Genomic DNA, 27,767 nt, shown 5'->3' with positions numbered 1-27,767 from the left:
ATATATATATAGAGAGAGAGAGAGAGAGAGAGAGAGAATGTTGAGAAAGAAAACCTATTCAGCATTCCAAAATAGTCTTGGTGTTAAGGGATTAATTAGAAAAGTAGTAGCAAAAAAAAAAAAACTAAAAGGAAAACACTAACCCAGCAGACTCTCTTTTGTAAAATATAAATATTTAACAAACCCTTAAGGGTGAGAGTTTTTGCATTGATATTTTTCCTCTGCGCTCTGTTTTCTCTAAGGTCTTGGGTCAGCCTAAATTCGTATTACCAATAACTATTCAGATTAAAGAACAAGAGCAACCCAAGACTTGCCTATTCCTTCATGTCTCAGGGAAGCCGTACCAAATCTACGAATGCTTGCAATTTCTCCCTCGAACAAACACGCGAGGTACACCAACCTAAAAACAGAAGACACTGAAGTAACCTGAAGCTTACGGTAGATGTTTAGTGACTGACGCTGAATCCAAATCTTTACAAACAATTGCCCTTTCAAAAATCCTCGGCAATATGTAAGCATCAAGAATTTCCGGCCTACCGGTGCAACACTTAGGTTTGCCTCTATGGGTCGCTGGTCTTCCGTTCTTCTACCTTTGCACCAGGACAGATGCGATGCTGCCTGCAGCTTTGATCCTTTTTCCACCAGCTCCTGTCAAGACTCACATTATGGAATTCCAGGAGTCGTTACAAAACGTTGCTGATCTTGTCCTTTGTCTCAGGCTTTAGTAAATTTAGCATTAAAAATGCAACATGTTATTCATTAACACTAGGAAACAAATTCAGAATTATCATCTTTAAGAAATGACACAAGCCAGGCGTGGTGCTGCACATCTGTAATCCCGGCACTCAGGAGGCTGAGGCAGAAGGATCGCAGCAAGTTCAAAGCCAGCCTGGGCTACAGTAGTGCATTTAAGACCAACTTGAAGGTCTGGGGATTTAGCTCAGTGGTTCCATCCCCTGCCTCACAAGAAAACTTGATCTGGCGAAACCCTGTCTCAAAAAGAAGGAAAAGAAAAAAATGACACAAAATTATGTATATTTAGTTATTTTATTTTGTGTTCAAAGTCTATGAAATAACTATAAAAAGCAAATTTCACTATGTACATTTTTCAGTGGCTGTGTGTATATGTGTCATTGTAAGTACTCTACTCAATTGGTTAACCAAAGTTCTAAAATATAACATGCGTGAAACCACTGCTGAGATTAAGAGTAAATATCTGAAATCTAGTCTTGCTCAATCCTAGAAATATGATCAGTCAGATTCACCTATGTATTTGCCGCTAGAATATTAAAAGATCTACTAACCATTTCAATAATACATCCTAGATGCACAAAAAAGCAAATAAAAGTGTATTTGATCATTGCTGCTACCTTTATAATGTACCAATAGGTGTATTACAGTATTCACAATGTTGTCCTGAAAAGACTAAAAAAGAAAGAAAAAAATGAAGTGCTGGATACTCTGTGAATTTTATAAGCCTATGCTGCTATTTCACTATCACTTTGAAAATCCCCTCCTGGCTCAGTTGATGTGGCTTTTGTTAGAAATCACAAGATGAGGAAGTAATGGTAACGTTTAACTGCTTGGTGCTGCAGGGTGGCACCATGCCACCTCGGGTCACTTTGGGGCCAGTCAGGCTTCCCACTGAGCTAGGTCAGCACCAACAACATGAAACGAGCAGTTATACAACACAAAGAGCAGCCCTGGCCCTGTCCAGCTGAGTGATTTCTTGGGATCCCTGGAAGTGTTTTAGAATAGGGAGATTCTTGTGGATTCATTAGAAAATACTATATGTAAAGCACCTTTGTGTGATGGCACATTTCTGTGGGTTATTAATTTGTAGCCATTATTATCATAAAGCAGATGAAATCTCTCCAAAGTCGCCTATATAATTCTATCTTACACATTATAAGCATTCCGTTATGTATATATACCATGACTTATTTCACCTGCTCTCTGTGCGTGGATATTTACTTTGTTCTAGTGTGATCTGGTTACAAAGTATGATGCTGTTACTATTCTTTTCTGTGTGTATATGTAAGAGTTTTTATGAAGATGAATTCAGAGAAGTAGAAATTGTAGGTCACGAGGCCAATGTTTTTTATCATAATGGTCATTACTAAATTACACAAGAGTTATACAACTTGCATTCCTCCAATAAGGTACATTCTCCCTTCTAAACATCACCAACCCAGAACTTTATCAAACTTCTGTCAAGATGGAGCTCTCATATACTGTAAGATATTTTGCTTATTCATTGATATTTACATAGAGACTGATTTTGTTTGTACCATCAGTGGCACACAAATCCAAGCGTACGTATTTTGAGCCTTTTACACTTTGGAGAAAAGAAAAAATAGAATTATTTACAAGCTGGACTTCTGATCAGCTACCTCATTGAACACCTGTTCTAGGCCAGACAGTAAGGAGAAATGAGCTGTGATCTCACTCAGGTTCCTCCATTCTGATGAACATAGCTGCCAACACATTCCAGTTGCAATTTAGAGAATGGATCCCAAATATTCACTGAGGCTTAGGCTTCCATCCAGATTCAAGAAGCTATTGAACCTGGCATGGTGGCACACACCTGTAATCCTAGCCCTTGGGAGGCTGAGGCAGGAGGATCGCTGTGAGTTTGAGACCAGCCTGGATTACATAGTGAGTTCCAGGTCAGTCTCAACTACATAGTGAGACCCTGTCTCAAAAAACAAACAAACAAAACGATTCAAGAAGCTATGGATTCTGGCTTCACCATTCCTTCCAGTTAAGTCTTTTGTCTCCACCCTGATATATGATTAAGATGAATGCAAACAGAAGAAAAGGCATTTGGCACCCAGTATATGGTTCTGACATCTTAATTATAGTACACACTATATCGCCAACTAGGTATTTGTTATAGAGTTTATTTTGTTTTGTTGGAAAGGCTATTTCTTTTGGTATTTTGGGGTGAGTAGGCATGCATGGGAAACAAAGCATTTAAGAATAAATACATGATAAGCAGAGGAATTAATTAATAGTTACCCAAACCAGTCTGCAGGTGATACGAATAACTACCAGCTTCCAGCTCTACCAAAACTGGCCGGAAGAAGCCTATGTTTAAACTGACCATTATGTTTATTGATACTAATAAAATTTCCCCATAATCCAGATGGGAAGACCCCATAATTGAAGAATTGAGCAAGAATTTAGGATGTAATTAGCCTATTGCACCTAATTAATACTATAAAATTGTGAAGCTTGAATGCAGCCTCTCCTTCTTACCCCTTACTCTCCTCACCAACTCTGTGTAATCAGGGTTGCTCTGGGGTCACAGATCTTGTCAACTGTCTCATGTGGATAAATTCAGAACTTTGAAAGACTGACTCTACTCTTCGTACCCTGTGGTGCACCAAATCCAAGAACACGTTCTGAGGGCTCTAACTGGATAACCAAGGCAAGCAGAGTCATTTACGCACAGAAGATGTAATCATTCTGACAGCTGTTAAAAACTGTGTCAACTCAGCTAGAGTAAGAATTAGAGATAGCAATGCTCCTGGAGTCATTTTGGTGTCTCTCTCAAGACAAGTGAGCAAAGAGATTTTGAAGGAATTGACATGCTGTACTTTCAGAAAGGTTCATTTGTGATTGTAATTGCTGATTTTCTTAAGCAAGGATTATTTTAAAAAAAAAAAAAGGTTTGTTGCCAAAATTTCTGTATTTCCTATCATTATCATGATTATGATCACAACTTTAAATCACAACAAGTGAGTAAAACTTTACTGGTTTATTGAAAGATGTGCTGAATTACCCAAAGAAAATGAAGAAAACATATATATATACTTTGATAAGCATGTGAACACAGACAAGGATTTAAAAGAAACCAACAAAAATGTTGCACACAGCTAGTAAAGTTATGTGTATTTTTAAACGTTTCATTTTGTATCACAAGTTTGTTTTAAACGTGATTGCTTTTTTAAAAGAAAAAGAAAAAAGCTTTTACAATTTTACACCAGGATTTTACAACCCTAAATTGAGGGGGTTTTGTGGGTTTTTTTTGTTTTTGGTACCAAAGATTGAACTCAGGTCTTTGCACTTGGGAGGAAGGAACCATTGAGCTAAATCCTCAGGTTAATATTACATGTTATGGGGCTGGGGATTTAGCTCAATGGTTCTGCTGCCTGCCTTGCAAGCTCAAGTTCCTGAGTTCAATCCCTGATAACATTAAAAAAAAAAAAAAAAGAATTACATGCTATGTAATAACATTAGGCTTTTTTTCTCTTTGTACTATCTATCTATATAAAGACACAGGTATAATTTCAGATATAGTTATACATAATGACAATAATACTATAATATACCGCACACAGTTTAATTTATATAATCCTCATCCGAGACCCCTGCACTCCACACTTGCTTGTGTGTTTCAAGCTTGTGTGATCTCTCACCCTTAGCTGCAACTTCTTAACTCATGACTTTGCCTGGCTTGCCCTTTTTGTTGGGTACTCAGCAAGGCTAAAAGACTAACAGCACCATTGCCAAATTCTCTGAAAAGCTCCCTATGGATGATGCTCATTGATGTGTTTTTACTATTAAAGAAAAAAATCTATCAAGTAGGAAAACTCAGCTAGCCCTCTGCATACTGCCTCACGCATCCTCTTGCGTGCCTGAGTTGAGTCACAGCATACTCAACGCCATGCAAGAAAAGATTTGAGGGACCGGGGATTTAGCTCAGTGGTTCCACCACCTCTTCGAAAGTGCAAGGTCCTGAGTTCAATCCCTGGAACCAAAAAAAAAAAAAAAAAAAAAAAAAAAGATTTGGAGGGGGAAGAGAGACTCCATATGCAATGACACAGCTCTTAAAATTAGCTACTTTTAAATGAAAATAAACCGATTCAGAGGACAAAGAAGATGGTACTTGTTATGCTTTAAATATGAAGTATCCCCTGCCCAAGTATCCTATGCCTTTGAGGCTTAATGCCTAAAGCGGCAGTGTTCAGAAGGGAGGCCTGGAGAGGTTAGTGAACCATGAAGGTGTTAGCATAGCTGAATGGGCTCCTAGAAAGTGGGGTCCAGTTGGAAAAAGTAGGCCCCCAGCCCTGTCGTCTCAGGCTTTCCTTTTCTACTTCCTGTGTGCAGTGAGGTGAGCAGCTTCTCTCTGCCATTCCGTTTGGCTATATTTCTGCCACAGGCGTAAAAGCAAAAATGGAGCCAGCTGAGCATGAACTGAAACCTCTGAAACTATGAGCTAAAATAAGTCTTTCCTCCTTTAAATTGTTTTTCCTTGGGTTCTTTGGTCACAGTGTAAAGAAAAAAAAAAAAAAAAAAAAAAAAAAAAGCTGGCTGCTGGGAGTGGGCCTATAATCTTAGTACTTGGAAGACTGAGGTAGAAGGATTGCCACAAGTTCAAGGCCAGCCTGGCCTACATAGTGAAACTTTATCTAAAAAAAAAACAAAAACTAGCTAACAGCACTATTTCATAAACTATTTATGGGACATTGGAGAATTTTCAATAATTTTCTTAAAAAATACTCTTTCTTAGCTGGTGGTGCATGCCTGTAATCTCAGCACATGGGAGGATGAGGCCACGAGTTAAAGGCCAGCCTGGACTACATAGTGAGACCCCAGTTCACATAAACAAACAAAAAAACCCCTCTTTCTTGAAGTTCATGAGGATTATTGGCCCAAGTTATTTTTTTATCTTCTAAAAATTGATTTTCTCATAAACTATACAGAATATCCTGCAAAAAGAAAATACACAGAACAGCTGAAGTGCAATATTTCTTTTAAATTCATATTAGAAATTCATTTAGAAATACAAAGGATGTCTAAAAAGAGACATGTCTTTCCTTGTACCTCTCCTCTCTTTTTTGCCTTTTATAAATCTCTTTGATTGTTTCCAGAAAGAATTCTTTCTGTAGACTGATAAACAAAGCTTCAAAACAATTTGGAATCTGTGTGTAAGTATAAGGCCGTTATATTTGTTCCAAAAGAGGACTTAGCTATTACTTCTGTTAAGTTTTAAAGCTGAAAAGGAAATGACAACGCCTCCCTATTTTGCCACCTAACTCTAGCCCTCCCTTTCCTAACCCTTCCTTGGCCTGAGCTCGGGAATACACTGCTTTGGTTCCACTTAATTATTTCTCTAAATGATGTATTAAAGAAATAGTTGTTATAACCAAGTGCCATAAATCGTTATCATTTGTAGCAACACAAATTCATTCTCTTTTACTTCTGAAGGTCAGAGGTACGAAATTGAATGTAGGGCTGTTTGCTCTGGAAGCTCAGACTCAAGCAGAGTCCTTCCCTTGCCCTTTCCAGCATCTAGAGGCTGCCTGCATTCCTTGGCTTCGGGCCTGTGTCACCCTGACCTCCATTTCTGTCCTCACATTGCCTTCTCTGCTTCTCATCCATCCTTCTACCTCCTTCTTATTAAGACATCTATGATTTTATTGTGATCGGGAGATAATCCAGGATAATCACCCCATGTCAAGGCCGTTATCTTTAATCACATTTGCAAAGTCCCTTTTTCCATGGAAAGTAATATATTCACATACCCAAGATTAAGAAGAGGATATATGCACATGTCCAAGGATTATGAAGACAACAGCTATGGGCATGAAAAGAGACAAAGATAATACTGGGATAAATATATTTCATTAATTTTATGTTACAAAGATATATAACCACATGTCCTGCCAGCTCCTTTCCTTTTTCATACCTTGGCCCCATCTGTTCTTGCATCTCTCCAGGCCTTTTGTTGTTGTTGTTGTTTTTGTTTTTGTTTTTTGAGACAAGTTTTCACTATGTAGTTGAGACTGACCTGGAACTCATTATGTAGCCCAGGCTGGTCTTGAACTCACAGCGATCCTCCTGCCTCAGCCTCCCAAGTGCTGGGATTACAGGCGTGTGCCACCACGCCCGGCTCTCCTACCTGGCCCTTAACCAGTGTCTTCTTTTATGCTTAAGGATCCCCTGGTCTATAGTCAAAGTGTCCTTGAGCACATTGTTCATTTTTTTAAAGTAAAAAGCAAAATAGAAGATAAATAAACAGGAAGGAGGGAGAAGTTCAAATAATCCCCAAATTATTTATTCCTTTGTTTCAAAAATATTTTAAAATATATGATAATTTGTTTCATTTATGCTTCTAGTTTCTTTTTGTCCACAAAAAGAGAGAAAGTTTTGTCCTTTTGTTTGTCTATTGTTTGTGAGAACCCTTGGCCAGCAAAACTGGTTTTCTTCTCATTCCGTGTGTGTTAGTCTCCATGGGCCCTGACCTCTGTCCTCTAGACTGTCAGTCAAGTCTGGGGCTTATCTGTAGCAACGTTTCCTGATAGTTGTACCGGCATCATCTTAGCTGTCTGAATGTCACCTGTGCCTGTATTCCAGCAGACACATCACCTTGAGGCTGACCGTTCACCTGCACCCTAACTCATAGGACCACGTATTTCCTGATCACTAGGCTGTACCTGCTCAACAGCACTTTCTCCCACGTCCATCAGCTGGATCCATGCCCCCGGCACTTGCTCATCTGTGTAACCCAGCTACAGTCTTGTCTAATCCACCAGGTCGCAGTAGCTTTTCCTGTCCTGAGGTGTAAATATAACGTGATAATAGCCCTCTCTCTTTCTGCTACATTCTCATTCCTGTCACACCAGGTTCTCCTTCTCTTTCATCTCCCGTCCCTTAATATCTTCTTGGCCAATCGAGCTGCCTGCTTCTTTCTTATCTTCCTTCCTTCCTTCCTCCCTCCCTCCCTTCCTTCTTTTCCTCCTCCAGGACATTCCAACCATTTTTGTCTCGTATCTTGTTTTCTCCATCGTATTCTCCATGCCAGTCTTCAAACCCGGTTCCTTAGATCATCATTAGGGCCAGTTACAAAATTTCCCTTTCTCTTCATACAAGTACATGTAGTCTTACTTCCATACAAAATCTGAATAAGTATAGAACGTCTCATTTCCAGATGAAAGCTTTAATAGAAAATTTCCTTTGCCTTTTTCCTCTTCCCTTTGCCTATGTGACCAGCAGTGCTATCAGAGTGAAAATAGCGGCCCCCATCTTATCTTTAATGTGCATGTGGCAACGGGAGAAATCAATCTTTATTGTTTCAAGCCTTTGAGACTCAGAGGTTGTCTGTTGCCTGTCATGACAGTCATTGATATTCTCCATTGCTTATCTCCACTGTTGCTCTCAAGGTGTAGTGGACCTGGTTGCCTTTCCTGACCACGATTCCTTTCAAAACCCACCTTCTCCATCAATTCGATGGAATGGGTCCGTGGGAGGATAAACGTGACCCAGGTTCAGCTCAGCAAACTATCCCACTCCCTTGGCCTTGGTGATGTGTCTAGGAGTGGACACTTACCCAAACCAGGCAACTGTGACCTGTGGGTTTGTTTGGGAAATATGAAGAAGGAATGCTCTTGGTGTGTGGGTCCACTGAAGTTGACCGCACTCGTGGAGCTGCCACTTTGGAGTCAAACAATGAACAGAAAGAAGAGCCAAACAATGAAGAGAGTCATATTTTTGTAAGACATTTTTTGAGACCCTGGAATTAGCTACACCATCAACCAATGCTAGATGTTTCTGTTCTATAAATTGATGCATTTCTTTTGTTGTTGTTGTAGTTTTTTGTCTGTTTGTTTGTTTTTTCCTTTTTGGTGCCAGGGACCGAACTTGGGTCTTTGCGCTTGCAAGGCAGGTGGCGGAACCACTGAGCTAAATCCCCAGCCCTATTGTTGTAGTTTTGAGACAGGGTCTGGCTTTGTATTGCGGGCTGTCCTTGAACTCTCTTTGTAGCTCAAGCTGGCTTTGAACTCATGGCGATCCTTCTGCCTCTTTTTTTCTTTAACTTAATCTGAAGGGGGATTTCTACAACTTGCAACTGAGAGAGCACTGACAAAAACATCTGCCAAGCATTGATGGACACATAGGAAACTAGGATTTTCCCTTATACTTTGTACTATGAGACAGCAACTGAATTCTCACTGGGGAAGGAGTCTTTTTGTTCAGCTTTACTTATTTCCTATTACTTATGCCCTGTTACATTCTTCATGACACCTATTACAAACATTTTCTACTCTCCTAATTTCTTTTCCACTAAGAGATAGCTAGCCTTTGCATCCTTTGAAATCACATTCATCTATTTTGAGCTTCCATGGCTCCACTCCTGTATATTTTTATTTATCCATCTTCTGTCTGGGGTTAATCACATTGCTTGTTCCTTGGCTTGACCCCTTCTAGTGGCTTTTGGGTCCTGGCTTTCCTTTTATATTAGTGACCACTCCTCTATCTTCCCTGTCTCTTACCACAGCGTGGGAAAGATAACGCACAGTCTCTACTCTTCTTCTCCTTCAACTACTCATCAATAGAAAGCATACCCTCTTCTCTGACTTTCTATCTCACCCCTAGCAAATAAGTCTTGTCTATATCCCAGTCCTGACCCACTAGACTTTTTAATTTACATGTCATAAATGCAGATGTATCTAAACTCAGCATGTTCCGAAGCGAAATTATTTTTCTCTTCTAAAATTCAAACTCTAGCCAGGTATGATGGCACACGCCTATAATCCCAGCAGTCAGGAGGCTGAGGCATGAGGATCACTGCAAAATCAGCCTAGTGAGACTCTATCTCAAAAAATGAAATTAAAAAAGCCAAACTCTGCGTTATTCAATTTCTGAACCTGGGCAATCTCAATTACTCTCTCCTGTACCCTCAGATCTAACTAGCTATCATGTCTTATCAGTAGCACCCTACTGTGCTTTTCCAACTTGAACCTTCCTCACTACATATTAACCTACTATTTCTGGCTTTCATTAGTTGCTTTGTAGATTTCTGTAATTACTGCCTTAGTTTCCCTTGGATGGCCATTCCTGAATGATAAAAACAAAAGGAAGTGAAAAGTCAAATTGAAGCAAGTTTTATGTCACAAACTGCTTTGGTTTGGAAATGTCCTGCAAAGGCTCAGTCACCAGCATACAACACAACCAGGAGATAATAGAATTCTTCAGAGGTAGGGCTAGTGGCAAGAAGTTAAATCATTGGGAACATGCCCCGGAAAGACACATTGGGACCCAGACCTCTCTCTGTCTCTCCCTTTGCTTCCTGGTCATCATGAGGTGACCAGACCTCTGATGTCATACACTCCCACAGTGCTGTTCTGTGCCACTACAGAGCAACAGGGCCAAGTGCCTAGAACTGAAACCTCGGAAATGGTGAACAAAATCAACCTTTTCCATTATTAAGATGATTACCTCACATGTTTCTTTGCAGTGGTAGAAAGCTGACTAACACAGTACTTCTTGCCTAGGTCTATACATCAGCTCAGCACTCAGTCAAACATTTGCTAGAGAGCTGTTACTCACAAGGCTGGGTCTTAGTGTTTCATACTCACACTCTTGGCCATTACTACAAAAGTTTTTTCTGTCCTCCTGGCCTAGCTGAAAATTTCAAACATGCTCTTACAAAAATTTTTAGAGCTCATTCAACTATCACTGCTTGACTAAAAAACATGTTTCCTGGCCTTGTCCCAGATGTTTTGACCTTTTTATCCTACCACTGTCCTGAACAAACTTTTTTATCAGGGCCTAAAGATAGACAGCATGACATAAGGATTCAGCCACATGTAACTAAACCAGCAAGCATCGGCCCCCAACAACAATATTCCGCCTGGCCTCCTGACTCTTCCCTCTTCAGTTGGTTATCTTTGGAGGACAGGTCTAGTTCCTTTCTTAACGCACAATGTGGAGCACATTAATCCCTCTTTACAAAGTATAGGTGTTCACACTAATTACAGAGCCCAGCCTAAACTCTGTTGCCCGGAATTCAAGAATCCCTGCACTTTAGCTCCAATACGCCTGTATTAATTTGCTAAGACCATCATAACGAAGTACCACAGACAGGTGCCAGAGACACCATAACAGAATGCCACAGACGTTTATTTCCTCACATTTCTGAGTCTTGGAAATCTGAGCTCACGGTGTTCGCAAGGCACATTTCTTCTGAGGCCTCCCCTGAGCTTGTACTTGGCCACTTCTTCCCTCTCTCTTCATGTGGTCTTTCTCCTGTGCGCGCATGTCTCTCTAAATTTCTTCTTTATGTAAAGGAAATCAATCATACTGGATTAGGGCCTGTCTTAACTACTTTTCTCATTGCTGAGACATAATACCCGACACCCAAAGTTAAAGGAGGAAAGCTTTATTTTAGCTTACAGTTTGTAGAAGTTTCAGTCCATAGCTGGCTGGCTTCAAAGCAGGATGGTGTGGTAGAGGGGCTTGGCAGAGGAGAAATAGCCCATGGCAGGGCAGGCAGAAGGCAGCAAGCAGCAAGCCTGCCTTCCTTCCATCCCTTTCTATTCCATCCAGGATACAAGCCTACTGATTGGTGCCACCCACAATCATAGTGAGGCTTCCATTATCCATACCCCGACCTATGCTAAACCAATTTAGTTATCACACACCCTTCATTGCAGCATCACACACCCTATATCCAGCCACCTTCGAAAAGCCTCACCCATGAGCACATGAGGCTTTGGGGAAATATCTAGATCCAAGCCATAACAGGCCCCACCCTGAAGACTTCAATATCATTTAAAAGCCTATCTCCAAACACGGTCTCATTTTGAGGTACTGGAGCCAGGATTTAAACATATGACTTTGGGGGCAGTGGCAACTCAAGCTACAATACCACCTTCCTATCCTCATCTGTCCTCCCCAAATTGGCCACTGTTCGTCCCCGGAGGTTTTCTTGCATCTGGGCTTCACTTGTGATACTTCATTCTTTCAGCATCTATAATATCCCCTTGCCTAAGTGAAATCCATCTTTTAAAAACCACTCGGCACAATTGACAATGTGAAATAGGAAGAAAAAGGCTAAAGGTGTAGGGAAAGTGGGAAGGGTAGGGGAAAGGGAATAAGGGAAAAGAAAAAAAATATGAGAAAATGAAAAAATGGTAATAAAGTGTTTGTAAATGGGGAGGGGAGATGGGGGTGAAGGGAGGGCAGGGACAAGGGGAAAAATGAGAATCAAGATCTGTCAGGTAAAGGTACAAGATCCCAATGATGAATTTAACTGTACTGTATACTTAAAATGTACCAATAAATTCTATGAGGGGGAAAAAAACAATTGGCACTTCTTCCTCAGATGGCCTAAATGGAATACAGTAATGGCTCCCTCTTCCGACCTCAAGAAACACTTCCAATGCCCTATTATTTTACCTCGTGCTTGCTATTTTAATGTGTATTTTGTCTCTTCTGCTACATTATAAATTTCTTCAGGAACTATCTACTTATTGCATTTATTTGAACACCAATACTGTGTCCTACACACACACACAGCCTATCAGAGGTCATTGTCCAATACAGATACTCAATACATTCTTTAAAATTCCTATTTTGGGGACTGAGGATTTAGCTATGTAGTTCTGCCATCTGCCTCGCAAGCACAAGGACCCGAGTTGGATCTCCGGTAACAACAACAACAAAAAAAGATTTTAAACTGGGCATGGTGGTGGATGCCTGTAATTCCAGCACTCAGGAGGCTGAGGCAGGAGGATCACTGCGAGTTCTGGACCAGCCTGGGCTACTCACTATGCATAGTGAGTTCCAGGTCAGTCTCAACTACATAGTGAGACCCTGTCTCAAAAAAACTAAAACAAAAACAAAAGCATGCTTATGAGGCCTAAAAATAATTATATTAATATGCCCATCTTCTGACTATATTTTATATGATAAGCATGATGTCTTGTGTTCTACATATAACCCCAGGACCATGTCACTTACTGCAGGTGACAAGTCCATTTCAAGTGATTTTTTTCAGTCTATAAAGTAGAACCATGACATCCCGAAAAGTACTCATTTAGGGTTTTTACTTAAGGTTCAAGCATTATGTTCCAACTCTCAAGAGTCCATGGAAATGAAGAACCAGTCTGCAAGTACCAGGAATATGGAAGTTTCTCTAGGCCCCTGCAGCTTATCGTATTCTGTGTGTGAAGCCTTTTGCCCTGCACATCACAGCATTGCACCTGGTCACCTCCGTGGTGGCTGAGAGTACTCCCCAGAGTGCTGCCTGCCTTCGAGCCACACCCTTACATTGACTCCTTCTCCTTCCAGCCAGCCCCTCTCTCAGGCCCTGGATCTATTGCACTGCTGGGGAGAGGCTGGAAGGGGGGCTGCGATGCTGGGGACAGAAGACACAAAGGTCAGTAAATCCTGCTGGTGTGCTGACCTTAGGCTGGCACAGCTAAAAGGCAATCAGATATTTATTTTTATTTTATTTTTTTTGGTACCGGGATCGAACTCCGGTCCTTGTGCTTGCCAGGCAAAACCACTGAGCTAAATCGCTGGCCCAAGGCAATCAGATTTTCATATTGTAACGGTTAATGTTCTCTCTCTCTCTCTCTCTTTTTTTTTTAATTTGTTACGGGGATCAAACCCAGGGCCTTGTATATGCAAGACCAGTGCTCTTGCACTGGACTACACCTGCAGCCCTTTGTTCTCTTTTTTTATGCTGAAAGGAAATGTCTGTATTCTTCCCAATATTAAGTCACAATACAAAAGGCTTTTTTTTTTTTTCTAGTTTGAACATGTCAGACTTAGAGAAGGGTGCGAAAGGAAAAGAAGCACATACATTGAATCTTTACAGAGTCCTTGAAAGAGAGGCACACTCAGGCCTCATAATTCGCAGTCAGTAACTATCTTTTATAAAGTCACCACAAACACTGAATTAGTATTGAATCATTGTTCATAGCGGAAATACAGGGTTAAGTGGCAGTAAGCCTCTGGTCACAATGTGCTCATCAACCAATCAGTGCACAGTCTTGCTTGATACGTGTCTGTGTTTGGCGTCTTATTTAATACATATTGCTGATTCACTAACACTGAACTCAGCCAACAGCATCACAGCTGGGCACAGATTATCTAACTCGCGTATTTTCTCTGGGAGGCACATCACAACCTTCTTACATTTAGGAACACTCAATAGCACTTTAGAAGTACTACATTGGGGGCTATTTTAAAGAGCAAAGTCACTAAGAAAATGAACTAAAATGAAAAATGTGGCACTAAAATAGAAGACAAAAAGAACACTTGTTTACACAGTATGAGCTGAAACAAGGAAGCAAAGCTGTACCTTGTTTGAACTCAGCTGGAACATGCATGTCAGGCTACTCCAATTTTTCATTGCTCTGCACATGTTCATGAATGACTGCAAAACCACTCTGAGGACTGATTCGGGGTTTACAAATAAATTTTAGAGGAGCTGAGTTTGCAAAATATGGAATCTTTGAATCATGAAGTGCCACTTATCCTACTTTGTAGTCCTTACCCTACTTTGTAGATAAGGAAACTAAGAATCAAAGTAATTAAGGTCTTTCACAAGTCACTGTGAAAGTGCCCCCCATCCCAGGGTTCAAACTCTAGCTCCTAAGAGGGCCCTGTGTGAATGGGATAAGCTGTTGCCTCCCCAGTGCAATTTAAAAGATACTGAACACTTGCCAGTCTCTCACATCTCCTGCCATCTGCATCATGCTTGAAGTGAATCCCCTTGTAAAATCCCAACCCTGGATTCAGGGTGAAGCTCAATGGTAAAGTCCATGACTAGCTTGTGAGGTTCTGGGTTGGATCCCTGACATCACAATAAATAAAATCCTAACATTTGGGAGATGTAACTCAGCAGACCTCAGTAAAGTCTTGTGATCATAAATTCACTTGCAGACATTCCTTGGAAGTGGTAAACCAGAGAGGACATTTTTCTGGTAAATGTTGGATGGTAACAGGAACTGGGACAAGGAGAAATAGAGGAAGAATGAGCCCTTTGGAGAAGAGTCATCCTGTACAACAGTCAGAAAGCAGGATCAACAACCAATAGCAGGTCCGGGGATTGGGCTCAGTGGTTCCACTGCCTGCCTGTAAGCACAAGGGCCCAAGTTTGATCCCCAGTACCGCAAAAACAAAACAAAAGAAAAAAAACAACAATAGCACTTTGAGGCATCAGGACCTTGGAGGTCACTCAGAGGAGAAGGAGAAAATCCCAGCTACACCACATTAGCTCCTTCGCAGTTCCACTAAAGCCCGGGCCCACCTCTTGATTCGGTCAGAAGCTGAGATGACCTGAGATGCCCACACACCTGCCTCTGAGCTGCACTGCTTGCTCCTTAAGAGGCTCTTAAGAGCACTGGGCAGCAGCAGAACACCGCATGGGTTTGCCTGGACTCACCCACTCCTATTTCCTAGGCTCCTTAAGCTGCCCCAGGGTTTGAGTTCCCAGGACTGGTGTCAGCGCTGTGTTCCTCAGACTGGAAAGCATCCTCTCCTGGGATGCGATAAAGAACGTGGCCAAGGAGAGGAGGCACTGTCAGCCACAGCGTACACATGGTGTATCTTCTTGGAGATTCATTTTTCACCCCCTCTAAATCAGAAAAGAAGGGCATGTAGAGAAAGGGAATTAAGTAACCTAATAGAAAAATACATGAAAACATCATTTAATGGTGACACAAGCACTGAATAGAATACAAAATTTAATGAATTCTTGGAAAAGAAACCCCAACTTTTTGCTTGCTGCAAGCTACTTCAGACCTTGCCCTCAGATAGTGACGCTGGACTCCTCAGACACCTCCCTCCTCCCACTATAACCTCAACCATCACCACCTTCCCACAGAGGACTCTACCTCCCCGCCCCCCTTAATGAAGAACTCTGTTTAGGTTTTCAGTCTATCCCAGGTTATCCAAACTTCAAACCAAGGATCGGGTCATGCAATCTAACAAATGCAGTAGAATCGATAATAAGCCAAACTGAGAAAAAATTTAAGGAGGAACAGTCTTAGGGACTATTGGAATCACTGTTAATTATACTGAGCTACAACAGGCCTTTCATTCTTCCTACACAGAAATTTGGAGACTCTATATACTTGCTGAGGGTTAAAAACACTTTGATTAGGCCAGGGATTTAATGGTTCTGCCACCTGCTTCACAAGCACAGGGTCCTGAGTTCGATCCCCAGTACCAAAATATATATATATATTTGCATCTTAAAATAAGTGCCTGTGAATCCAGCTGAATGAATCTTGTTTGACTAAAACTGTGAAGGAGATATTGTCCTTTTTCCTTTTCTATTTTTAATTTGAATTTCTTCATATATATGCATAGGTTGTAATTTTACATAGATGAATAAATGTTATCACATCATACATACTGAATTTTCCCCATACAGCCTTAATCCCCATTTCACCGGAAGCATCAGTTTCCTAGGATTGCCACAATGAAGTACCAGTCTATGTCTTAAACTGGGTGGTTTACAATAACATAATTTATTGCCTTTCAGCTGTGGAGTCCAAAATCAAGGTGCTGACAGGACTATTCTTCCTGGAAGCCACTAGGGGACGATCTTTCCTTATCTCTTCCATCTTCTGGTACCCTCGGCATTCCTGAGTTTGTGACCATATAACTCCAGGCTCTGACTCTATCCAGTCGCCTGGCGGCCATTTTTTCCCTTTGTTTCTCTACCCATAAGGCACTGTTTCTGTATCCAAATTTCCTCTTTACGTAAGGACATCAATCATGTTGGGTCAGGGCCCAACCTAATGGCCTCATCTTAACTTGATTACATCTGCAAAGGCCCTATCTCCCGCATTAGGTCACATTCACAGACAGAAGGGGTTAAGGCTTCAAAATATCTTTTTTTGCGGGGAGAAGACACAATTCAGCCTATTATGCCTTCCAGATGTAGGTTGCCCATCCTTGTTTGTATGCTTCAGTACTTTTTCATTTGCTTTTTTGGCTTAGGAGCCTTCAGGGAGCCTTCCCATTTCCCCTGTCTCTTCCATCCATATCTCCCATACCACAATAATTGGGTCAGCAGCCTACAATCTCCTAATTTAGTAAGGCCAACCAGAACAATATTCTCAAGATCCAAGGGACAGGAAAAGTCTTCTGGGACTTTCCCTACATGAATGGGACCTGTATTTGTGCTCCAAGAACAATAGACAAGGAGGGAATGTGAAAAGATAGATCTTTTTATCTTAATCAAAAGCCTATTTCCCTACCATCTCAAATTAGGAAGAATTTAGATATTTGCTTCCCTCAGCACCCCTCCTCCCACCTTAATCTTGATGTCTAGATTGAATTCTCTGTAGGGTGGAATCATTTTAATTATAGAGTAGATAATTCCCTTGCAGACTTTCTGCCTTTCTGATAATGTGTCTACATCCTCTATTTTGATGAAAGGCATAGAAAACGCACATGACATTTTAGAAAAGGAAAAGTTTAACAACTCAAACACATAAAAAGCAAGTGCCTTAGTAAATTTCTCTCACTATCTCTTTACTCATCCCTGAAAACTTATTCAAATGCCAATAATAATCCACTTGAGAGAACTGTGCTTTGAGAAAATACATCTGAGGAACTCAGCACTGGGGTCAGACCTGATCCAAGATCACTTATAATTCTGGACAATTCTAGGAGGTTACAGCTTATTCTACTAATTCAATTCAAAAGTTCAAGCAGTGTGGGGTCCATTCCTATCTCCCTAGAACTTCCCTTCCTCTTCTGTAAAGGTTCCTGCCTTCCTTCCAGACACTTTGTTCTAGTGGGACCTGAGAAGTACTGACCTCAGCACTAGACAAGCAACCCAAGCAAGGCCCACCATAAATCCTTCAGGATTTTCCATACTGGAACCCTACACAAAAAATTATTGATTGCCCCCTCCGTGAGAAGCAGGGCATAATGAGTCCAGAGGGAAACTCGGACCCTTTAACCATCATAGAGTCCTGATAAAGAGGAAGGGCCATGGGGTCCTAATGGCACTTAACTTCCTTTCCAGGCATCTCTAAAGCCAAAAACCCTGCCTGTTTCTCAGTTTCTGACACCCCAAAGTTCCCTTTCTTGTGTATTTTATTTTGTTTGGATATCTGTCTCTTGCAACCAAAAGTCCTGATTAATACAACAATTTTTATCTATGTAGAGGGTCTAAGAATCACTTTGTTATCTCATCCATAGCCAAAGGCCCTTATTTCCTCTAGCTGGTTCTTAAGCTATTATCTCTCTACTAAACCTGCTGTTCTATACATGTCTTTATGACTCTGAGGCTGAGACTCTGAAACCCATTGTTATCTTTGGTTACCCAGTCAAATGTAGAATAATACCACAGCTATTAATGGAATAGTTACTTTCACTGTCTTCCTCTACCTCCTAAGAAAAATCAGTGTAACGCTGAATAAAATACATACATTTTGTGCATGATTTCAGTTTTCAAATATGTGTATTAAGTCTTCATCCTCTTTAGAGAGGGAGATTATTTTACCAAACTGAGTTAAGATGCAGAAAGAGTTGAAAAAATCAGTCAAGCACTCTAATATGAAGGCTGCAAATAAAGAACAGCCTTTGCAAAAATTTGCCAGTTACACAAAACATGCTTTCTGGGAATGACACCAAGATATTAGTGAATAGCAGTGTCAAATTTTACAACAGAGAATTGTTGTTATAAGTACAGTACTATTATATTTACCCAGTGGCTCCAGAGTCCAAGTGACCTAAATCCACAGCCTTTGTTTCACCGTTTATGTTGTCATCTGCTCATTATAATTTTTTAAAGTATATTCATTCCCAGGCATTATATAGTATTCAAATGTGTAATCAGGGATGTAAAATAATAGGGCAATTCAAGGAATTAGTTGTAAAAGGAGCTTCCAGCACAAAAAACATAGTATACCTGTATCACATAAGCTTTTTTTGTTTGTTTATTTTTTGTTTTGGTTTTTGTTTTGGTTTTGTGGTACTTGGGATTGGTTGAACCTGGGGCCTTTGCACTGAGCTACATCCCCAAAGCCCCCACTTCTTTTTTTTCCTCTTTTTTTGAGAAAGGGTCTCACTAAGTTGCCCAGTTGCCCAAGCTGGGCTAAACTCACTTGCAATCCTCCTAGCTCAGCCTCCCAGAGCACTGAGATTATGTGCACCACTACATTCAGCAACAAGCCATTTTAAAAATCATTTATTCATTTATTTAAAAAAAAACCTTATTGAGCAGCCACCATGTACTGGGGTGTTATATTAGGTGCTGAACATCAATGGTGAGTACGAAATAATCCTCATATTCTCAGTACAGCACCTGAGACAAATTTAAAAGACAGTTGTGTGTGCCAGCGTGCACCTTCTTTGGTGATCTGAATATCAGTTGTGTCCTCTAAAACTCATGTTGAAATTTGGTTGCCAATTTGGTAGTGCTGGGAGCCGGGGCCTTTCAGAATCGATCAGGTCATCAAAGGTGATTGATGCCTTTCTCACTAGAGTGAATTCTCACTTTTCCAGGACTAGGTTGATTACCAAGAGGGTGGGTTATCAGATGAGGCAGGCTCTTTCTCATATGCCTACTTGGCTTTTCACTTTCCACCATAAGCTGAAGCAGCATGAGGTCCTTATCAGAGGCTGACCAGATATACCCAGCCCATCTTGGACTTTTCCACCTCCAGAATTACGAACTAAATAAACCTTTTCATTATAAATTACCCAATCTCAGGTGTTCTGTTACAGTAACAGAAAACAGACTAAGACACTCGCCAGATAGGCACTGTGACATTTGATTAAAGGATTCAAGCAAGAGAGGAGAAGTTACAGGGCAAGAGCTGTGGGAATAAAGTATTTCCTCTTGCCTCTTCCCTTCTGATTTTCCACCAAACTGGCTGAATCCAACTAGAAATCAGAAGGTTGGAGACCATCGACTTAATCCACACAAGTCAGTCTGGATGGAGGCTGAGAGTGGGGTGGGGAGGCATGGAGAATGAATCTGGCAGGCTACCAGGATAAGCCGCATACTATATGCTGAGAACTCCCACATTTGTATGTCTCTCATCCAACCTCTCAAACTGAATCACGGTGGACTGCATGAACATCTCCACCTGAATCTTCACGTGATTGTCCCATCCTTCAGCCTGGTCTCCTAAACCATTCATTTCTAGCTCATCTTTCAGTTTCACCACCATTTACTCAGAGATATAAAAGAGATGTAGGGCTTAACTTAGCTTTATCCCTGACCAAATTGTATCAGTCTTTTTTCTTTTCTTTTTTGAGACAAGGTCTTACAATGTAGTAAGTTTGAATTTATGTTGTTGCCCAGGCTGGCCATGAGCTTGCAGTGGTCTTCCTGTATCAGCCTCCTGGGTGCGAGGATTATAGGCAAGTGCCACAAGGCCAGACAATTCCATGGCTAAGAATTGTCCAGAATCTGGATATATTTCACCACATACATTGCTTAACCCTCATGTTCATGTTCATATCTCCTTTTGTTCATATAACTGCAATATGCTACTCCCTGGTCTACTCACTCTTACTCTTGGATCTACTAGCTTTACTCCAGTGGAATGAAAAATGATACAGCTACTTGGGAAATGAGTTGCCAGCTTCTTACAAAACTAAACATACTCTTACCATATGATCCAGCAGTTGTACTTCTCTGTATTTACCCAAATGAGTTGAAACCTTATGTCCAAAAACCTGCACATGAATGTTTACAGCAGCTTTATCCATAACTACCAAAACTTGGAAGCAATTAAGATGTCCTTTAGTAGGTGACTGGATAAATAAACTGGTATATTCAGACAATGGAGTATTGTTCAGTGCTTTAAAAAAATAAACTATCAAACCATGAAAAGTTATGAAGAAAATTTAAAGGCAAATTGCTAAATGAAGAAAGCTAACCTGAAAAGTCTATACACTGTGTGACTCTTAACTAAATGACATTGTGGAAAAGGTAAAACTATGAGGACAATAAAAAGATCAAGGGTTGTGAGGAAGGAAGGATGAATACACAGAGCACAGAAGATTTTTAAGGCTATGAAACTATTCTGTGTGGCACTCTAGTGATGAATATTTATGGTTACATATTTGTCCAAACCTCTAGAATGTACAATATTAAGAGTGAACCCTAGGGCCTGGGATTTAGCTCAATGGTTCCACTGCCTGCCTTGCAAGCGCAAGGTCCCAAGTTCATCCCCAGTACAAAAAAAAAAAAAAAAAGTGAATCCTAAGGAGGTAAACTAGGGCCTTTAAGTAATGATGATATCAGGTAGGTTCCTCAGTTGTGGCTAAAGAACTGCTTTGGTACAGGATGTTGAAACCACCATGCGTGGAGGGCAGGGAACACATGGAAACTGTACCTTCTACTCACTTCTATGTGAAAGTAAAATTCCTTTTAAAAGTGAAGTGCATTTTGAAAAATAATAACGTGTGGAGAACTTAGAGGAAAAAAGAATCATAGATTTAGCAAAACTAGTCCACTACATTCTGAGACATACCAGATCTCTGAAAAAATCCTGTTTTGTTTCTTTTCTATGGCAGCAGTGCAGTAAGTGGAGGGGGTAGTAATGACTGCTTCTACAAATATCACAGGGAAGGCCCCAGTTGGCCCGGCTTGGGATAGAAACTACTCCCTCACTTCCTCAAGAAGATGAGCTATGACACAGCAGGGGACTGCCTCACTTGGCAAGGACTGGGCTGATCTCCAGCCAGTGGACACCAGCAGGGCCATGTCCAAGGCTGCCATACTGACACAACTCTAAATAACGTCACTCTCACTGATGGAATCCCAACTATCTTAGTCCTTCACCAAGTTCTCTAAACCTTGCCTCAACTGCAGCTGCTAAATGGGTCATCCTGTTTGCCTCCTATGGTCAATGTGTGATTTGATCAGTCAGATCACACCAATCAAATCACACCATTAAATATTTGAACTGACAGCCAGGCATAGTGGCACACAACTATAATTGCAGTGCTTGGGAGGCCGAGGCAGGAGGATCACCATGAGTTGAGGGCCAGCCTGGGCTACATAGCAAGAACCTGTCTCAAAAAAATTTTTTTAACTCAATTCAGCTTCATGAGTGAGCAATTGCAATCACAAAGACCCTGCATTTAGTTACTGCTTAGTTGTCATTGTCTCAAAAATTTCAATAAATTTTGAACAAGGGTCTTACATTTTCTTTTCTTTTCTTTTTTTTAAACTGGATCCTACAAATTATGCAGCCTGTCCTTATATTGCTTGTCATCCCTGAAGGTCGAGTATTGATATTGCATGGCTGAAATGGAGGGAAAGCTACAACAGAGAAAAAGTAAATGCTGGACACACTGAGCTACACGTCGTTACTACTTTGAAGTGAATATCTACAGTTGTACTTTTTCCCTTCCAGTACTAGGGATCAAATCTAAAGAAAGCTCTACCATTAAGCTATATCCCTGGCCCTTTTTATTTCTTTTTTATTTTGATACAAGCTCTTGACAGACTTCCCCTGCTGGCCTCAAACTTACAGTCCTCCCTCCTCAGCCTTTAGGATTACAGGTAAGTGCCACTGTGCCTGGCCACAGTTGTATTTTTTTTTTTTTATTTGAAGGATGCATGAAGCCCTTTGGCCAATTCAAGGAAGGAGGCTCTTAGAAGTAACAAGTCCCAATGCCAGGCCCTTAAAAACACTTTCAGAAGAGTGGTTGTCCAGGGAGAGTGTGTGGGGTAGGGATGGACCGGAAAGAAGAAGGTAATGGTGAAGTTGGTGTCTCCGTCCACACACACCCGAAGTTCTACGTCTCCGTAGGGGTTCGGCTCACAGAGATGTTTGCATTTGTCAGAACTCAGCCAATGTGCATTTCATGTTTGCGCGTTTCTCTCTATAGATATAGATAGATATAGATATAGATATAGATATAGATATAGATATAGATATAGATATATCAGTAGAAACCCCAAAAATGAGTGTTGAATTCTAGTTAATGATATGCCAGCTAATATATTAAGGAAGGAAGTATATTCATTCTTGTCTGCAATTTATTTTATGCATCAAAATCAGATGGATTAAGGTGTAGACAAAGGGATGGGTGAGTGGGTGGATGTATGGACAGAAGGTATATGGTAATATAAAAACCTGAGTAATAAGTATGTGGGTGTCCATTGCAACATTCTCTCAACTTATTATATGTCTGTATTTTTCATTATAAAATGTTGGGGAAGGTAACTTTCAAAAGAAAAGGGCATAGCTGGGTGTGGTGGCTCATGCCTGTAATCCCAGCACTCAGGAGGCTGAGGCAGGAGGATCGCTGTGAGTTCGAGACCAGCCTGGGCTACATAGTGAGTTCCAGGTCAGTCTCAACTACATAGTGAGACCCTGTCTCAGTACTGTCAGAGAGAGAAGGGGGGCAGCTCCCTTTTGATTCTGAGATTTACTCATGCGGAACATTGTAGTAGCTTTGGCAGTTAGGGTGGAACAGAACACCTAAGCTGAATTGTCATTTTGCATAAATTGAAAGCTCAAAGACATTATTTTCAGATCTCCAAATCCTCAAAAAGTTTAGGAAGAATATTCATAAAGTGAAAGATTTCTTGTTTTCATCTGAAACCATCTAGTGCTCATGTGAGCATAAGTACTTGGAATTAGCTAGAGGCGTGGAGTGTATGCACCCAGCGGTGTTTTTCCTCTTTGCTTGACGTCACTTGCCATTTGTAAGGGTTGCCAAGGTGATGACCAGACACATCTAAAGACAAGCCTACCAGAAAGGACAACATACTTATTTTTTCCCTTTTAGCATCAGATATACAGTATTTAAAATTCATGACACATTCAGTTTGATGAAATTCTACTTCACAGAGAACCAAACTTCACAGTACAGAAAATAACTCCCCACTCTTCTCGCTGCAGCTCAGCTTCTAATGACTAGATTTGTTCAAGAACAGTAGAGAGATTTTTCTGTATACCACAGCTCTCTCTTTTTTTTTAATGGGGAAAAATGTGAGGAAGTGCTGGATGTATTTCATAAATAATTTTGGATACGTTTCATAGAAAGACCTACTTTACCTCAAAGGCAAAGGTCTGGGGAAAATTCAAGTCTGGAAGAAGGAGGAGGAGGAGGAGGAGGGCGAGGAGGAGGAGGAGGAGGAGGAAGAGGAATACAAGTGTTTCTTGATAATCATGGAGGATTGGTTCTAGAACCTAAGCAGGTTACCAAAATTCAAGGATGCTCAAACTTCTTATATAGAATGGCACAGTATTTACATATAACCTTCAAATATACTCCTGGATACTTTAAATCATCCCTAGACTACTTAACACACAGTACAACATGAATTCTGGGCAAATAGTTGTTATATTGTATGATTTAGGGAATAATAACAAGAAGAGTCTGTGTAAGTTCGGCACAGGCATAGTTCTTTCCAAAAGATGATGATCCATAGCTGGTTGAATTAATGGAGGCAGAAAACATGACATGGGGAGCTGACTATATTTCATAGCTCCTTGGAATGCATGTGTGATTTTTTTTAATTAAGAAATAATACTTGGAGCTGTTAAGCAGCATGCTTAACTGTCAATTGATGTCTCTACCTATACAGATCTATTATATCACACCAATCATAGAATTTAATATCAATAAGAGGGTTCTACAACTTTATACATTTAACAAGTAAGTTTTTCTAATTTATGGGATCAATAAATAAATGATTGTGTATTGTAGAGAAAACTTCATGGCTCAGGTGAATTTCACCATGTTTTGAAATAAATGCATTCACTTCCAATTGTTTTTTTTTTAGCTTTGTTTGTGGCGTTGGGGATTGAACCCAGGGCCTGGCATATGCTAGGCAAGAACTCTACCCCTGAGCTATATCCCCAACCCCACATACAGTATTCTGATTCTGTTGGCATCTCTTTATCTTCAACCTAAGTTCTTACTATTATATAGTTTTAAATATTGTTTTGGCTTTATTCAAGTCCATTTATCTATGTTTCAAAGAAAATTCAATCCCTTAAACGAAGTTGTTGTCTATGGAAATATTTTGCAAGATCAAGAAATCTTTTTATATTTAAACAAACATCTTAAAATATTTCATGTGAGGGGCTGGGGATTTAGCTCAGCGGTCCGGTGGCCTGCCTTGCAAGTGCAAGGACCCGAGTTCAATCCCTGGTTAAAAAAAAAAAAAAAAATTCATATGAGATACAGGGACATTTTGTCGTTAAGGATGCTTCCCCTCTAGGCTTGCCAATTACAGAGTATCATTAATACATCTGTCCTGAAATACCCTTAGATTCTCTTAATGACCCAAAGTGAATCTGATATTCAAATATGTCCAACTGTTTTTTGAAGCCAATTCTACTTTTGTCCTGAGCCACTTCTTGGGCATAAATTTGCTACCAATGTGTAAAATTATGGAATATCTCTGTTTGTTCACCCTAAAACTATCATATTCAAGCTTAAAATCACATTCCAGTCTTTTGCTGTAGAGTTTGGTGGGAAAATCCGTGTTCTTCCCCCATTCTAGATCTTCACTGACTTGGTGGGGTCCCATAATTCCACTTTCCTATTCCTCCATCACAGGCTTAGGGTGCGGAATCCACTGGAGGCCATTTTCTTTGATCCTTTTGGAATCTACTTTGGGACATTTCCATTTCCATTATGTCTTCTTTGAGAGTAACTGGCATTGCATTCAACCATACAAATTTTTAATTTGATCCTTAAAACAAATGAATAGATTAATATGTATTGAATAATAACATCTTCGTAGGGTACAGAAATTGCCAGTAGAGGAAATGGGCAAGGGAGGAGAAAACACAATTTGGAATATCCACTAGGTTGTTCTAGCCTTTTCTCATTTTCTGAACCTCTCTTTTGTTTGATCTTGAGGGTAAGAGACGTCCACTATACTCATGGGCAACTTGTAACAGTTAATCAGTCACTGAGCATCACTTGAGATTCTGCTTTGATGCCTGGCATGGACCTGGGGAAGTACAGGTTTTGTTCCTTCCCGTGCCTCTCCCAAGTACTAATCATCAGAGAACATGTGAAAAATAAGAGTGACCCACGGATGCACTCTACCTGCCCCATTTTACACTCCTGACCTGCATAGACACTGGGACTCTGTGTTCTTCCTGGCTATCCTCCTTGTCACCTTCTCAGACCCTGTCTGCCTTCCCCCATCCTAGCTCTGTGCTTCCACAGCCCACCTCACTCTCACCCTCTGTGTTTGCTTGGTTCTGGCAGATTCTGCTCCCAGTGAAAGACCCAGTCACCTCTCACCTCAGACTCAGGGTCCCGGCCGGGCTCCCTTTCCTCCTCCACTTTCAAACTATTACTTATCTAATAACTCTGAATTTCTTAGCTCCTCAGTTATAGAAGTGATAATGTTCATTGAGCTGGGTTATTGAAAGGTTTAAATAAAATAAAGTACTGGTTCATAGAGGCCTTTAAAAAATTGTAGGTATTACAATTTTGAGATTGTTTCTGAACTAATATGTATAATATTCTACTATTCTAATATGTGTGCACGTCTAAGCTAGGTTTAAAAACATTAAAACTGCAAGGAAATAAATCTGTTTGGCCCATAAGAATTTAAAGTAAAAATAAAGAAGTGGCCCATAGCTATTCTAATTAAGCTTTTGGTTTTTATGTACACTCATTCAACAAAGACATATTTTTGTTTGTTTGTTTGTTTGTTTGTTTGAGACAGGGTCTCACTATGTAGTTGAGATTGACCTGGAACTCACTATGTAGTCCAGGCTGGTCTGGAACTCACAGTGATCCTCCTGCCTCAGCCTCCCAAGTGGTGGGATTACAGCCATGAGCCACCACACCCAGCTTCAACAAAGACAGATTAAAAGTGTTCTCTTTGCCAAGTGTTGTGCTGGCAATAGATAGCTGAGTAGATATTCTTCTCTGGGGACTTGCAATCTAGATGAGAAGACAAACATATAAATAACCATTTGGCAATGCGTGACAAGCACTGAAAGAGCCATAGTGACAGTTGCTGTGAGCAGCCCTACCCTCTTCCTTGGAAATTCTGGAAAGGCCAAAACCCTGTCTTTGGTTCTTGTTAGAGGCAGCAGAGTGAAGAGGAAAGCATTTATACTACCTAGCTAGCAGGGGCTGAAAACTAGTGGCCTGTGGACCACATTAGAACTGCAAACTTATTTTGTTTGGTCTTTGAGGGGGGGCTTTTTTTTTTTTTTTTTTTTTTTTTTTTTTTGTGCCAGAGATCAAACTTGGGCCCTTGAGTTTGTGAGGCAGGCAGCAGAACCACTGAGCCAAATCCCCCACCCTTACGGAGGACTTTTAAAATCAAGAATATCTTACTCAAAAATTCAGACTTGTGATTTTTTTTCTTGAAAAATGATAAAATCTGTCAATTCTGAACCATGACCAACTGGATTTAGACTAGCCATTTCTGGTTTGTTGTATAACTAAACCACTTGACTCATCTGACCAACTGGCTTCAATGGGCATTTGATATTTCAGTTTTGCAACCAAACAGACTCAGGTAGGTCCAAATCTCAGTTGTACTGCTGACTAATAATTTTGCATTCAGCAGTCACTTGTCAAATGGGATTAATAACATCACCTTAGCCTGCTTTAGAAAGTGGATTGTATAAGACCATGGATTGAAGCAGTGCATTTCAAAATGCGAAATCTTGCTTTTGTCAGTACCACCAACTGTACCTCTTAAAACTTAGGATCACCTGGGTATCGTGAACACTGTGCTCTTCCAAAGCCATTTTACCATATCATCCCACGTACCAGTCACTAGTCTAATGTTGGTATTTGAATTTAAACTAATTACAGTTCAATCATACCATTACAATCTGAGTGCCCAACAGCCACATGTGGTCTGTGGCTCTCTCTCTAGACAGTACAATTGTAAAACATTTCCATCCCCATAGAAAGTTCTATTAAACAAGCATTGTCTTAGTCCAAACTGCTATAACAAAATGCCATAGATAGGGTGACTTTTAAATAATAGAAACTTATTTTTCACAGTGCTGGCAGTCTGGAAATCCAAGATA

Source organism: Fukomys damarensis, unplaced genomic scaffold (genome assembly GCF_012274545.1).
Source record: "Fukomys damarensis isolate Sample0158 unplaced genomic scaffold, DMR_v1.0_HiC HiC_scaffold_12, whole genome shotgun sequence".
Taxonomy (NCBI): Eukaryota; Metazoa; Chordata; class Mammalia; order Rodentia; family Bathyergidae; genus Fukomys; species Fukomys damarensis.
Note: the sequence above shows the minus strand (reverse complement) of the source record.